This window comes from Acomys minous (genome assembly GCF_964271855.1).
Source record: "Acomys minous genome assembly, chromosome: 7".
NCBI classification, from domain to species: Eukaryota; Metazoa; Chordata; class Mammalia; order Rodentia; family Muridae; genus Acomys; species Acomys minous.
Window position 1 is genome coordinate 73,938,594 of NC_140488.1, and position 13,913 is coordinate 73,952,506.

Sequence of the window (13,913 nt, forward strand, 5' to 3'; positions counted from 1 at the left end):
ATACATCATAGTACATACTCACAATGGGATGAGGGCTGGGGTTATAGCTTAGTGATAGAGCACTTTCCTAGCACATGCAAGGACCTGGGTCCCTAGTACAGACAAAATAAGGAAGAGGAAGTTGGAAAACATCAGAGTTAACAGTAAATTAAAAAGCAGGGCTCGAGGTGCTGTGGGGTGAGGGAGAGCCAAGGCAGGGCATGGTGGGGCATGCCTAGAATTCTAACTACTCAGGAAGCTGAGGAGGATCAAAAACTCAAGGCTAGCCTGGCTACAGGATAAATTCAAGATCGATGGGGTAACTCAGTGAGATCCTGTTTCAAAAAAAGAAAAAGAGGGCTGAGGATACACCTTAGTAGGAGGGTGCACAGTGCTTGCCTAACATATGTGAGGTCCTAGATTCAGTCTTTAGGACCACAAAGTGTGGGGGGCGTGGTGCAAATGGAGGATGTGGTAGTGTACATCTGTAATCCTAGCATTCTAGAGGCTGAAGTGTAAGGGGCACAAGTTGAAATACAACCTTGGCTGCATAGCAAGATGCTGTCTCAAAAGCAAATAACACCCTGACCAACAAACAAGCAAGCAAGGGCCAGAATGTATAGTGCCATCTTCAATGTACATGCAAAGCACACCCAGAGTTGTGTACGTAGGGAACAAGCCTGCAGTGACACACAAGCTTCTGTTGTCATTGCTGGCCTCCTTGGAGTGTGTGGAGGACTTGAGAGTGGGGTGGGGGTGGGGTGGGGATGACTGTGACCTGTCCTCTCCCTTTGAGATCTGTAGGTACTATTTGAAATGTTAACAAATGTGAGGTTTTGCCAATGGAAACCGTAAGAACAAGAACAGATAAAATACATTACTATTTCATACATTAAGACAACATACTAGAATAGTTTCTATAATCAGACTCTTAAAGGGAAAATAAACCAGTTTCTATTTTCACAGCTGCTTCTATTTGCGTGCTTGTAAACACCCCTCTTCCTTTCTTCTTTCTTATTCTCCCCTTTCTGTCCCTTTTCTTCTCCTTTTCCACTTTCAAACCCCACAAGGATCTGTGAATGAAGACCCTTTTGTTGGTCCTTGGCTCTCCTCAAGCAGGGCTAACCTCTATGTTAGAAAGCGTGGGGCAGGTCACCGTGCCCTTGTCGCTAGCATGGCCAGCCCTATGGAAAGTAGACAGCAAAGACCCATGTAGAGCGAAAGCATCCTGCCTGGTGATTGTGTCATATTTAGATTTGCATGGGCCTGCTTAGGGAGAGAAAAATAGCAGGCCAGAAAATGATTTATTTTTCTTTTCTGGTTCAAGGGTCACCAGGGATGGGTTAAATGTAAGGGGTAAGATGGCTTGGTCCAACTTTGGGAAACCAATTTAATTGCCACCTGCAGTTAAAAATCGCTAAGAGGGTCAAGCATTCTGAAAAAGAGAACTATAGAGGTTGGAGAAAGGAGAAAAGCTCTCCAGCTTCTGGAAGTAGATGTAACAAGAGATTTGTTTGCTCCAAGGCAGATGGGAATCTCAGTCCTTAGAGTTTAATTGAGAGAAGAAGAAAAGACAAGAGATCCCCACCAATTGTCAGCAGATAATAGCTTCTGAAGGGCGGGCCTGTATGGATTGAGAAATGAAAGCCCTGCTGATGAGAGTGGAGGACAAGTGGTGTGGGAAAACAGCACACTTTTTTTTTATTGCCCTCACTCTCAATGCACATGAAACAAACTGTTTCAAATAAAGAGGGGCCTTGGGTGCCTATTTGAACCCCACTCCCTCCCTGCTTAAAAGAAAGGTTTAAGGAGCTAATGCAGCGAGGAGGGAAAAAAAAAAGCAAAATATGACAATAAATCATTTGAGTCCCCTAGAGAACTCAAATGAATGCTTACCTACAGTTATGAGACTCAAGTTTGTCCTTGGCCCTTTCCATGGCCGCCCCTTTCAGCCCCTCTTGTCTTCTGGCCTCTCAGAACAAAAGCTCCTGGGCTAAAGGTTTGAAAGGAATCCAATTCAAAGAACATATACTGGTCCTCGGGAGACCATAGGCTAGAGAATGTTTTCTACAGTCTCCCTTAATGAAAACTATGCTATTTTTAAGGTAATCCATTCAAACCTTGGAAGTGAAGGATTTACCTTTACAGGAAAATCTGCATCAAACACAAAGCCGCTGAAGATCTGGCTTTATTATTCTTCACAAAAGCAAATTCTTTTAAATGCTAAATGGCCGTCCATTGACGAGGAAGTCTAGCAGCTGATTTCAGCACTGAGGGACTGGCATCATACTGCTCTCCAAAAGGGACATGGAACCTTAAACAGTGCCCCTCTGCAGCTTTGGGATTGGCTGCCATTCCAAGCGACCTAAGTCATGCATGTAGAGAGTCAGTCAAGATATCTACTGTCCGTTCCTCACCCCACAATCAACCCCTCACTCAGATCCATTGATTCTATTTCTAAAATCTACACACATCTGATCATTTCTCACACCGGCACTACCAGCATCACTTAGTGTAAGCTGCCATCATGGGCAGGCAGAAGTCTCCCAAAGCTCTTCCTGCCTTCTGATTCTACCCAGGAGCTGCAATCATTTGTTTGTTTGTTTATAGGAACCCAGTGCTACTCTCATGCTAGACAAGCATTCGACCAATGATCCATGCCCCCCAGCACAAACAGTCAAGTGGGGGACCCAGCTGGAGATAGGCAGGAGACATTGGAGGAGCGCACTGGGGATGAGAAGGACTGAGAACCAAGTACAACAACACATACACGAACATTTCACAATGAAACAATTTCTTTGTATGCTAACCTAAAAATCAATTATAAGGTGAGCACAAATCGAAGAATTCAGGCTGGCCATGGTAGTGCACACCTTTAATCTCAGCAGTCTATAGGTAAAGGCAACACAATCTCTAATGAGTTCAAATCCAGCCTGGTCAATGGTCACTCGTGGCTACACATTGAGACTCTGTCTCAAAAAGTAAATAAAAAGAAAAGAATTCTTCTGCCATCTCTCTCTTCTGCTTGGATTTTGCATGAGGTAATCTTTGACCAAAGTCTGCCTACCTCTCTGGTTAGAAACCATCATGTCAGCCAGGACCCTGTCTGATTTTTGCTCACTTTCATGTCCCCAGGCTTGGCCTTGTGCCTGGCATAGAGGACACATTTATTTGTCGAATGAAGGAGTAGATTGTTTTTCCTTTCCTTTTCTTTTTCTCTTATTGAGGTGAGGTCGCATTCTGCAACTCAAGCTGACCTGAACAACTCACTATAAAGCCTAGCCTAGCCTAGACTCTTGGCATTCCTCCTGCCTCAGCCTCCTGGGTATAGGGACTACAGCCATGAGCCACCTAGCGTGGCTTCAAGAAGTGAATGTTAACAGCCAACATTCTCACTGCACTCTAAAGGGAGCCAACAGCTCAGCTGATGCTCAGAACAGCCCTGCTGCTGCAGCCCTTCTCTGCTCTCATTTTACAGGTGAGGAAAGCAAGGCTCAGAGCACTGCCTACATCAACGAGAGCTAATGCAGCATGCATTGAAATCCAGCTCTGAAGGGGTCACAATGCCATGCCTTTCTGGTTCTGTCTCCTCAGAGAACTACAGAGCTGAAGAAAGCAGCACGCAGGCAGTGCACTTTGATATTTCTTGGCTGAATAAGAGGCCACTTCACTCAGGCCTTTAGGGCCCAGAGGCCGGTCCTGTGGGGACTCCCTGCCAACCAGCCAGGGGAGGGATTCTAAATCAGGCTTTCCTGGATGACTTAGAGAGCCACTGTAACTACAGTGACCTTATTTTCTGAATCAAAAAACCAGGATTCTTGGTCTGACAAAGAGAATAGAATACTTAAAACTAGGACTTTTCTGGAAATCCAGGTCATGGAGCTGCGATACCTGTGCCACATGGTAGCTACATTATGGGGACTTGTAGGCAACTTCTGACCAGCTTCTTCAGCTCATTACATCTCAAAAAGATTAAAAACAACAACAACAACAAACCGTTTCTGGGCCTCACACCAAATTCCTTTCACCTCCACTTTCTATGTTATTTGCTTAATTATTTCCTTCCTCACTCATCTTTTCTGTTATCAGCTTGCTTCCTGGTCTGCATGAGCAGGTTTCTAGGTCCTGCTTGCTGATGGATGCCATAAGCAAATGGTTGAGGGAAATCATAAGTGAAACTGCTTGGGAACCATGGCAACAGGGGCCATGGCAACGGGGGCCAAGCACTGAGAGACAGCCTTCCCCACCCATCCTAGTTTCTGCTTTAGACCAAGGAGTACTGATAAGGCCTGATGTCTCCACTATATCATTTAATTAAGCAGCAGCACTGCTTGCAAGAGGCATCATGGCAAAATTTTGGTCCTAGAAAGTGTTGGGATGCTCCTGCTTTACCGTGCAGTGGTAGACTCACAACAAAAGGTGTGACTACATCTAAGGCTGGACTGAACATTTGCCCCAAATACTCTTCACATTTGGCTCAATATAGTCAGAGCTCTCCCAGTGGGCAAATGGGCTCTAATATGAGGGTGACAGTGGCAAATCCCAGGAGTCACCATCATCCATGTGGACTAGGAAGGTGAGAACTGTATCATCCAAATACTCCATCCCAAGGGTTTATTCTGGTGTCTGGGGAGAGCAGGCTTTCAGTGAATCAGAGTGAGGCCTCTTCCTGTGAAGATTATCTATTTCTCTAAGGTACCAGATATTCATGAACCTGTGCCTTAGTTTCCTATCCAAGATAAAAAAAAAAAAAAAAGAGCAGCAGAAACAACCTCTGCCTTGCTCTCATTTTAGATGCTGAGCTATTTCAAGCCTTGCAAAAGTAGTATTAGAAACAAATTTCTTTCCCTATACTTGCCCCAGCTGAAGCTTCTGTACCTCCCCAGCTGCACAGAGGAAGCGTCGTCCTGAACTGGATGTCTCTGTGCCACATGCATACTTAAAAAGGTGCCGCGTGTGTGCTCACAAATCTTAAGCTGGTCCATATTGCTTTGTGTATTCTGAATCATGTCGAATTGTACGTAACCTTTTGCAGTTTACTTGCTTTGCTTCATGGTATGTTTGCGAGAGATAGCCATGCGGATCCAGGTGCTGCTTGCTCAGGCAAGCTGGTGGTGTGTACCATTCCACTGTTGCGATGTGCAATTTTATTTATTCTCCTGCGCTCGCCCCACCCCACTCTCTTGAAAACAATATTGGGGGCTGGGAGATGGCTTAGTCAATAATGTGACTGCTACACAAGCATGAGGACCCGAATCTGGATCCCTGGGACCATTGTAAAAAGCCAGGCATGGTGGCATGTCTGTATCCTCAGTGCTGCAGGAAGGTGGTATGAACATGGGCAGAGCTCCATGACTTGCTAGCCCGCCAGTAATGGCCAAGTGGCAAGCTCTAGGCTCAGTAGAGACCCTGTCTCAAAAAAAAAAAAAAGGTAGACAGCACTAAAGGAGGGCATTGATCATTAACCTCTGGCCTCCATATTCATGTGTGCACATGTGCATATACACAAACACCTGTGTGCCCATGTGCATACTTACATACACAAACACCTACATGCACAGACATACACCTACATTGCACATATAAAAAAAATAATGCTGTCACAGCTGAGCATGGTGGGGAGTGGGGGGTGAGTGAAGGTAGTGAGAAGTGAAAACGCTCAAAACTCAGTCTCCACACATACATGAATTTGTCACAGAACATCACTTTCAAAAAACAGAATCAAGCAGGAAGTGGGAGTGTCTTGAGGTACTTTACTGAACATTTTCTTTAGCATTACTATTAACTTGGCAGTGTATTATCTTCAGTTTTGAGAAGGTAAAAACTTTTTTTTTTTAAAAAGAAAGGTGTTTTCAAGCTGGGCATGGTGGCATTACACCTTTAATCCCAGCACTTGGGAGGCAGAGGCAGGTGGTTTGCCATGAGTTCGAGGCCAGCCTGGTCTACCAAGGGAGTCCAGGACAGCCAAGGCTACACAGAGAGACCCTGTCTTGAAAAACCAAAAAACCAAAAAAAAAAAAAAAAAAAGGTGTTTTCAAAGTTACCAAATAGTATAATAGTATAGCTAAGCTGGACGGAGGGCACATGGCTGATTCTACACTTAAGAAGCTAGAGCAGGAGTATGAGAGTTCAAGGCTAGTTTGAGCTACATCATGAACTTGAGCACTCAGGGCTATTTTTTTACAGCAAAATCCTATCTCAGGAAAAACAAAACAAAACACACAAAAGCAGAAAAAGAAAATAGTACAAATAGTGAATGAAGTGGGTGGCTCCTGTACATGGATGACTTAAATTCAGGAGACGCTACCATGGGCCAGGGAAGCTGAAAGAGCGGATAGCATTCAGTGGAAATATCAGTGGATGCAGGCAAGGACAGGCTCAGCCAGGGATGGGGAGATACCTTCTGGCTAGCCCCAAGGGGAAGGATACTGGAGAATACTCTTCCAAACTCTAGCCAGATTCCAAGTGCTTCTGTAACATGTCCTAGGACCCTCGAGGTAGATCAAGAGTTAAATTCTGGTTCTGGCCTTGTGGGTGGCGCATCAGGTTATGCTCAGCACAGCAGCTCAAGATCAGTAAGGACCCAAGTGGGCCTGAAATGTGACACCAGGAGATGTCACCAAGATGCTAGTACCCACGAGAGTCAGGCCTTGAAACTATAAAGTTAGAGCTTTTTCATGAAGACTTGCACGGTTATTGCTCTTTGTCATGCATTATTTAAGGTATTAAGAAAAACACTATAGGCTGGGCACGTGGCTTGGTTGGTAGTGTCTGTTTAGAATGCACGAAGCCCTGGAGTGGCTCCTTAGTATTGCATAAACTGAGTGTGGTTGGGCACATGCCTGTCACTCCAGCACGGCGGAGGGTGGAGGTGGAGGTCAAAGGATCAGAAGTTTAAGGTCATCCTTGGCTACTTATGAAGCTGGAAGCTAGCCTGGAATATGGGGAAGCCTACCTGAAAGAAAGAAAGAAAAGGAATAAAGGAAGGAAGGAAGGAAGGAAGGAGAAAGGAAGGGAAAGAAAGGCCTAAAAACTACGTAAAGTATGACAAGGCAGAAAAGATCACTGAGTAATCTTTCGGTAAAGATGAAAACACCATCTGCAGGACCTAGACTATTAGCCATTATTGCTTAAGGCCCAGACTCTGCTAAGCTGTGAGTTAACCTTCAGGAGAATGATAAGCTGCAAGTGATTTTTGTCCGGTAGCAATTAAAATTAATTCTGTTCAGCAGGAAAAGCGGTCCCCCCAAATTATAGTTATATTACCTCATAGAACAACCCATTTTATAATTGTACTTCAATTTTCTTTTGAAGACTCTCATATCTATTTCTAAAAATATTTTGTGTTGAGGTGCTAGGTAGGCATGACTTCTACCACTTAGCTACATCCTAGCTCTTTAAAAAAATTATTAGATGTATTAATTTCCTTTTTCTTTTTCCTGTCTGAATGTTTGGCCTGCATGTATGTATTTGTAACACATGTGCACTTGGTGCCTTGAGCAGTCAGAAGAGCATATCAGATTGCTTGTACCTGGATTTAGGGGTATGTGAACCACCATGTGAGATCTGTGTATGTGTGTCTGTACTTGGGTCTGTGCACGTGAGTGCAGGTGCCCATGGGGGCCAGAGGTGTCATATCCCTTTGGAACTGGAATTCCATTGTAGGAGCTGGGAGCCAACTCAGGCTCTCTGTAACAGCAGTATGTTATGTTAACTGCTGAGCCATATCAGGCTAGCCCACCTTCCCCACTTTTTTTTTAGTATTTCTAAGTGCAGAATTTAATGTCACTAATTATATTCACAATGCTGTAAAGTGACTAGTGCTATCTATACCTATTTTTTCATCATCTTAAGCTGAAACTATGTATCTATGAAGCAATAAATTCAAGGCCGGGGAGTTTACTCAGTGAGTTTAAGCTCCTGCTTCAAGTCTAGTGACCTCCATTTGATGCTGGAACCCAAAGTAGAGAAAGGAGAGAACTGACCACCACAAGCTGTCCTCTGATTTACACACACACACACACACACACACACACACACACACACACACACACACACTAAATAAGTAAATAAATAAATATCTGCATTTTAAAGGAGTGGTAATTCCCCATTATTCTTTTACTTTCCCATTACTTGCCTCCTCTTAGCCCCGGTAATTTCTAATCTATGTTTTGCCCTAATGAATTTGCCTATTCAGGATACTTCATGAAAATGAGATTACACAAAATTTATTCTTTGTATCTTGCTTCTTTCAGTTAGAGTAATTTCAAGACTTATCCATATTATAGCATGTGTTAGAATTTTATTTTATGGTCAAATGACAATCCATTTTATTGCATAGGGCACATTATTTTATTTCTCTCTTCACCCACTGATAGCCGTCTGGGTTTCTTTGAACTTTCCATCCTAAGCACTGCTGCCATGGACATTCGTGCACAGGTATCTGCTCAAGTGTTTTTAGTCCTTTGGAGTCTGTACCTACAAGTTGGACTTCCAGGTTACATGGTAATTCTTTACTAATTTTTTGAGATAATTCTTTTAAAAAATGAATATATGGATGTTTACCTGCATGGATCTCTGTGCACCACTTATGTGCAGTGCCCAGAGAGCCCAGAAGGAGCACTGGCTCTCCTGAAACTAGAGTTACAGATGGCTGTGAGCCCCTGTGTGGATGTTGGGAATGGAATCTATACCTTCTGCAAGAACAGCAAATGCTCTAAGCCACTGAGCCATCATCAGAGTCCCTTTTTTGAGGTAATTCTATGCTTGTTTCCCAGGTGTTTCTCTTTTTGCATGTGCATGCCATGTGGGTGGGAGTGTGTACATACATGTATGCACGTGTGTGTGGAAGCCAGAAGTTGAAGTTGGGTGTCTTCCTTGATTTCTGCGACACATTGCCACACCTTCCTGGCATTTATCTGTGTGCTGGGGATTGCATGCTGAGTACCTGACCCACTGCACCATCCCTCCAGCCTTTCTGTAGTTCTTCAAACCAGCTTTAATGTAATACTGGTTCCTTCATCAGCAAGTGAAAGAAATCGTTGACATCTGATCACAATATATTTTTGATGGAGCTCATGCTTTAACTCTTTGAAGATTACACTTTGATAAGGATCTTTACTTTGCTAATCTCTAAAGCCAAATGCTGACCCTTGATCTCCACCTTGGCCCCGGTTACTTACTGCATGCTCCCTACAAGGAAGTTGAGGAAATGAACCATCCCGCCCGCCCTGTTTAACCCAAGAGGCCAGCAGAGTATTTTGGTAGTTCCAAAGAGAAAGGAAATTTAAATTAGGGTCCTGTGACAGTGATGGGAAATGAAGTCATGTGAACTTCAGGCAGGGCCACGGACCGTGTGCATTTGTTTCTGCTGGGAACATGAGCATTTTCCTTCTGTAAACACGGAGCCACTGCCAGTGTGGTTGTCTGCTAGGAAAACTCTAGAGAAAAGCTTTGCTTTAGATAAACTCTGAGGCCAGGCGCACTGCAATCAAACCCACTGGAGGAGATGTGTGGACTCTTTCTGTTTCACCTCCAAATTGATGCTCACTGGCACTTGATGGGAGAAGACAGAGGATCGGAGGGATCTTTTAGACGGGGAATGAAGAGAAAGGAATACACTTGGCCGGGGGTCTAAAGAGGAGGCTGGATGCAGAAAAAAGAGCACGATCAAGGGGCCATGGGGAGGTCACTGAGAGAGCCCCAGTGCCTCAAACAGTGCCTCAACAAGAAAGCTAGCCTGGGCAGGTGAGATGGTTCCGTGAGGAAAGGCACTTGCAACTAAGCCTGATGACCCCGGTCTGATCCTTAGAGCCTACATAATGGAGAGAGAGAGAACCGACACCCACAGTTTGCTCTCTGTCCTTTACGTGTGTATCACAGCATCCCCAAGCCCCATGAAATAAAAATGTGAAAAAAAATTAAGAAAAATGAGAAAAAGCTCTCACAGAGTACTAATCACACATAAAATCAGATGTATTCTTGATCTCATATATTTTTCATGTTTCAAACCAAGAACATCTGCTTTTGGGGAAGGCTGAAAAATTATGAAACCTCTATTTCTCCCCTCACAGCTTAAAAGGAAGTAACTTGATTTTGATGACAATTTTCTCACTTTTGAGACAAGATATAGAAGAACAGATGAATGCAATGGAAGAATTTCACAGGTGGTTAAGAACGTGCAGGAAAAAGAAAAGCGGAATAAAAAAGAATGTCACCGATAGAAATATGATCTGAATACATCTATTTCTGAACTGCGTATCAGGCAGGTTAAGGAAACAAAGGTAGAAGTCTACTTTCTTCTGACACCGTTATTTTGCTATCTTGCAGGCTTGTGTCAAGATGAAAAATATGTAATAAGCACTCTGCAAACTGCCGAGGACTGCATGTATCTTTGAGGGGGCAGGCGGTGCTGGGGAGAGGGCACAGGCTGTGACAGCACACTGTGCCGGAGGCGTCCCAGCTTGGGGGAAATCTGACCTGCAGTGAGGACTGAAGCAAATCTCCAGATCTCAGTTTTCACCTGTGTACACTGAGGCCCATAATCATGTGTTAAGGGAAGACCCAGATAATAAGGTCTCCAAGAGAGAGGCAAGAACAGAGTGTTAAGGCAGCCTGGTCTTTTGGTACATATCACAGGAGGAACACTTAGCACATTGCTCTCAATAGTCCCTTTACATATTTTTTTTTTGCACCAATTATACCAGAGCTCCTTGTGACTTTCTTGTCTCTGTGTCCTCTAAGGCCAGGGACTGGAATAGCATACCCGGGGTTCCAAGCCCTGCCACCACGTGCTTTTGTTGTTGTTAGGGAGGTGATTTTAGTACTGGGATTGATCTCATTCCCTCATGCCATGCATAGTAGGCAAGTAAGTGCTCTACCACTGAGCTACATCCTGGCCTTTTTTTTTTTTAAATTTTAAACTTGTTATGGGTCTTTTACAAGTCAGGGTCTTGCTAAATTACCCAGGCTGGACTTGAACTCTCTTAGGTGGTCCTGACTGTTTCTGTCTTTGTGATGCTCCTGCCTCAGCCTCTCCGGTAATTGTGATTACGGCCCGCACCAGCAGGCTTGGCCAGTCTGTACTCCAAACCACTGCTCTTTTCATCTTACTGCTTCCCGAGCACTCGAGCCTCAGGGGGCCTGACCAGATCTCTGTGGTGGACACTGCGATGCACCATTCAGATTCCCAGCAAGCCTGCTGCAAGTTGATAGCCCTCCTGGGGAACTGCAAGGTCCCCTCTCCACCCAGAGTTGCCTAGCCCAAGGCTGTGCTCCACCAGCTCCAGCTGCAGGGACACCTTGCACCCAAGGAATGACTCAGCCAAACTTGGAACACCTGTGACCAGCCACCCCAGCACCAGAGCCCCCACATTTGGCTGAGGCTGTCATTAAAACGCTATCGCAGCCCACTTCTTCCTTAAAGCAACTGTGCTGTCCTTTTGACTTCAGATAGCAATTCCCAAAGACACCCCAATACTCTCAAAAGCATTCCTGAGACTGGACTTGTGGCCTGCATGAGCATTGGCTCCGAATCTGGGAAGTCTCCATTCCAAATGATCCCAGGAGCAGGACAGTCCCCAGGGTCCAGTCACTGTCACAGGCTTCACTTGCAGTTACATTTTTATCCTCACCCCCACCCTCCAAGTTTTCCTTAGGAAATGTGTTTTGGAACCCAGAGGGCAGGCAACTTAAGTCTGCAAACAAACGAGTCCACCGTGGTGAGACGGGCTACAGTAGAGGTGTGTGTACGCCCACAAGCACAACTCAACCCAGGCATTTCCAAGAAGGGGCTTCCTAGAGGAGCTGCTCAAGGCCTGAACGACGACGACCACGAGCTGAGGTTTGGCAGAAGGACAGGGAGGCGTGAGGCATTTCAGTCAGGGAGCAGCAAGCTAGGGTGCACAACTGAGTCTACGGTTGGAGAGAATAGGGCCACTAACGTCTAGGACAGCAGAGGAAAGTCATGCAAGGCCTTCTATAGCTGGTACTCCAAGAGAGGCTGTGGAGTGCCTACGCCGTTCCAGTAGGGGCTCAAGCCGCAGCCATCTTGTTCCCATTCCCGCAAGTTTTGGGATCAGCGGTTCTATTTACTTTGTCTTTTTCCTCTAAGTGTTCTTATATATTTTTTTGAAAATGTTAAAAAAATTATGTTGTTTGTTTATCTTTATTTATCTTTTTGAGACAAAAGTCCTTCTATATATCCTTGACTGTCATGGAATTTACTATGTAGATCAGGCTGGCCTCGATCTCACAGAAATCCTCCTGCTTTGCCCTCCTGAGTGCTGGGATTAAAGGCATGCTGAAAAAAATTTTTTAAAATGTTTTTCCTTTTTTCATTTCATGTGTGTATGTATGTGTGTGTTGGTGTGTTTGTTGCACATACACACACACACACACAAACTTGAGGTCTATGTTAGGAATCATTTTTGATCAATTTTCTTTCTTTCTTTCTTCTTTCTTTTTTGAGACAGGGTTTCTCTGTGCAGCCCTGGCTGTCCTTGATTCACTTTTGTAGACCAGGCTGGCCTTGCACTCACAGTGATCCGCCTGCCTCTGCTTCCCCAAGTGCTGGGATTAAAGGCATGTGCCACCACGCCAGGCTTTGATCAATTTTCTTTATTGAGGCAGGGTCTCTCAATCAAATCCAGAGCTCACCAATATGAATAGTCTTGCCAACTACCTTGCTCTGGGGAACCCTGTCCTGCCTTCTGAGGCTGAAATTATAGGTGGACCACCACACTCCCAACATTACATGCATCTGAGGATCTGAACTGTAGTCCTCACACTTGCATGCCAAGCATTTAGGCAGGAAAACAGCATGCTAGGATGCTGTTATTGGAATTGAACAATCTCTCCAACCCAGTGTGTGTGTGTATATACATATATGTATAATATATATTTAACTGCATTCATATAGATCTGGTTATGGTAGTACACAAAATCCCAAACTCAGATCGGGTGGTAGTGGCGCACGCCTTTAATCCCAGCACTCAGGAGGCAGAGACAGGCAGATCTCTGTGAGTTCGAGGCCAGCCTGGTCTACAGAGTGGGTTCCAGGACAGCCAGGGCTGTTACACAGAGGTACCAAAAACAAAGAACAAAAAATCCCAAACTCAGGAGGTAGAGGCAGGAGGAGCATCCTTGTCTCCAAAGCAAGTTTGAGGCTAGACTGGATGGAGTACATAAAACTGCCTCAGAATCCTCTAATCCTAGCAGTTGGGAGGCAGCACGGGGTTGGGGGATTTTTGTGAATGTGAGGCCAGCCTGGACTACATATCAATTTACAGGCCAGCCAGGGCTACATTATGAGATCCTGTCTCATAAACAAACAAACAAACAAACAAAAACAAAACAAAAGAAATAAATAAGGTATTTCTCTCTTGGAACCCCTCCCACGCTTAAGGATTCTTTCTGTTTTTCACTAATAAGTCTACATTCTATCTGTTCAAAAAATTATAAAATAATAATGATAAAATTATATTGAAATCAATTTTAAATGGCAACCTCCCAAAACAAGGATGGCAACAAAGGGCTGGATCTCAGTGATGGATTGCATGTACACACTAGGCTCTGGCTTGATCCTCAGCATTGCCCAAACAAACACAGAACCAGAAAGCAAACAAGTATCGCTTGCCATAATTAGAAAGCAACTGTAAAAAGAAATTGCAATAGAAACAGAACACAGTAATTAAAATTCTGAGTAGATACTGTCGCCTGTCCCTGTCTTTGAGCCTGAGGCAGGTCTCCCTTTGTTAGAGCAGGAGATTAGCAAGCATTATAGAGGTTGAAGCATAGTACCACACGGAAACTTTCTCCTTAAGGTAATCAGAGAGTGGGAGAGAGAGTCATTTTCTCACCACGTAATTCAGTGTTCTTTACAGCAGTACTGTGTACCCTGAAAATTGCCTTGGAAGCCCCCTGCACACACACCA

General features: G+C 44.5%; 1 protein-coding gene across 10 annotated transcripts in view; it reads right to left on the bottom strand.

The window, feature by feature from the left end:
* Nucleotides 1–13,913, bottom strand: part of NHSL2 (NHS like 2) — a gene marked incomplete at its 5' end in the record, with an annotated part of 256,434 nt that overhangs the window by 57,167 nt on the left and 185,354 nt on the right. The gene's annotated exons all lie outside the window — the stretch shown is intronic.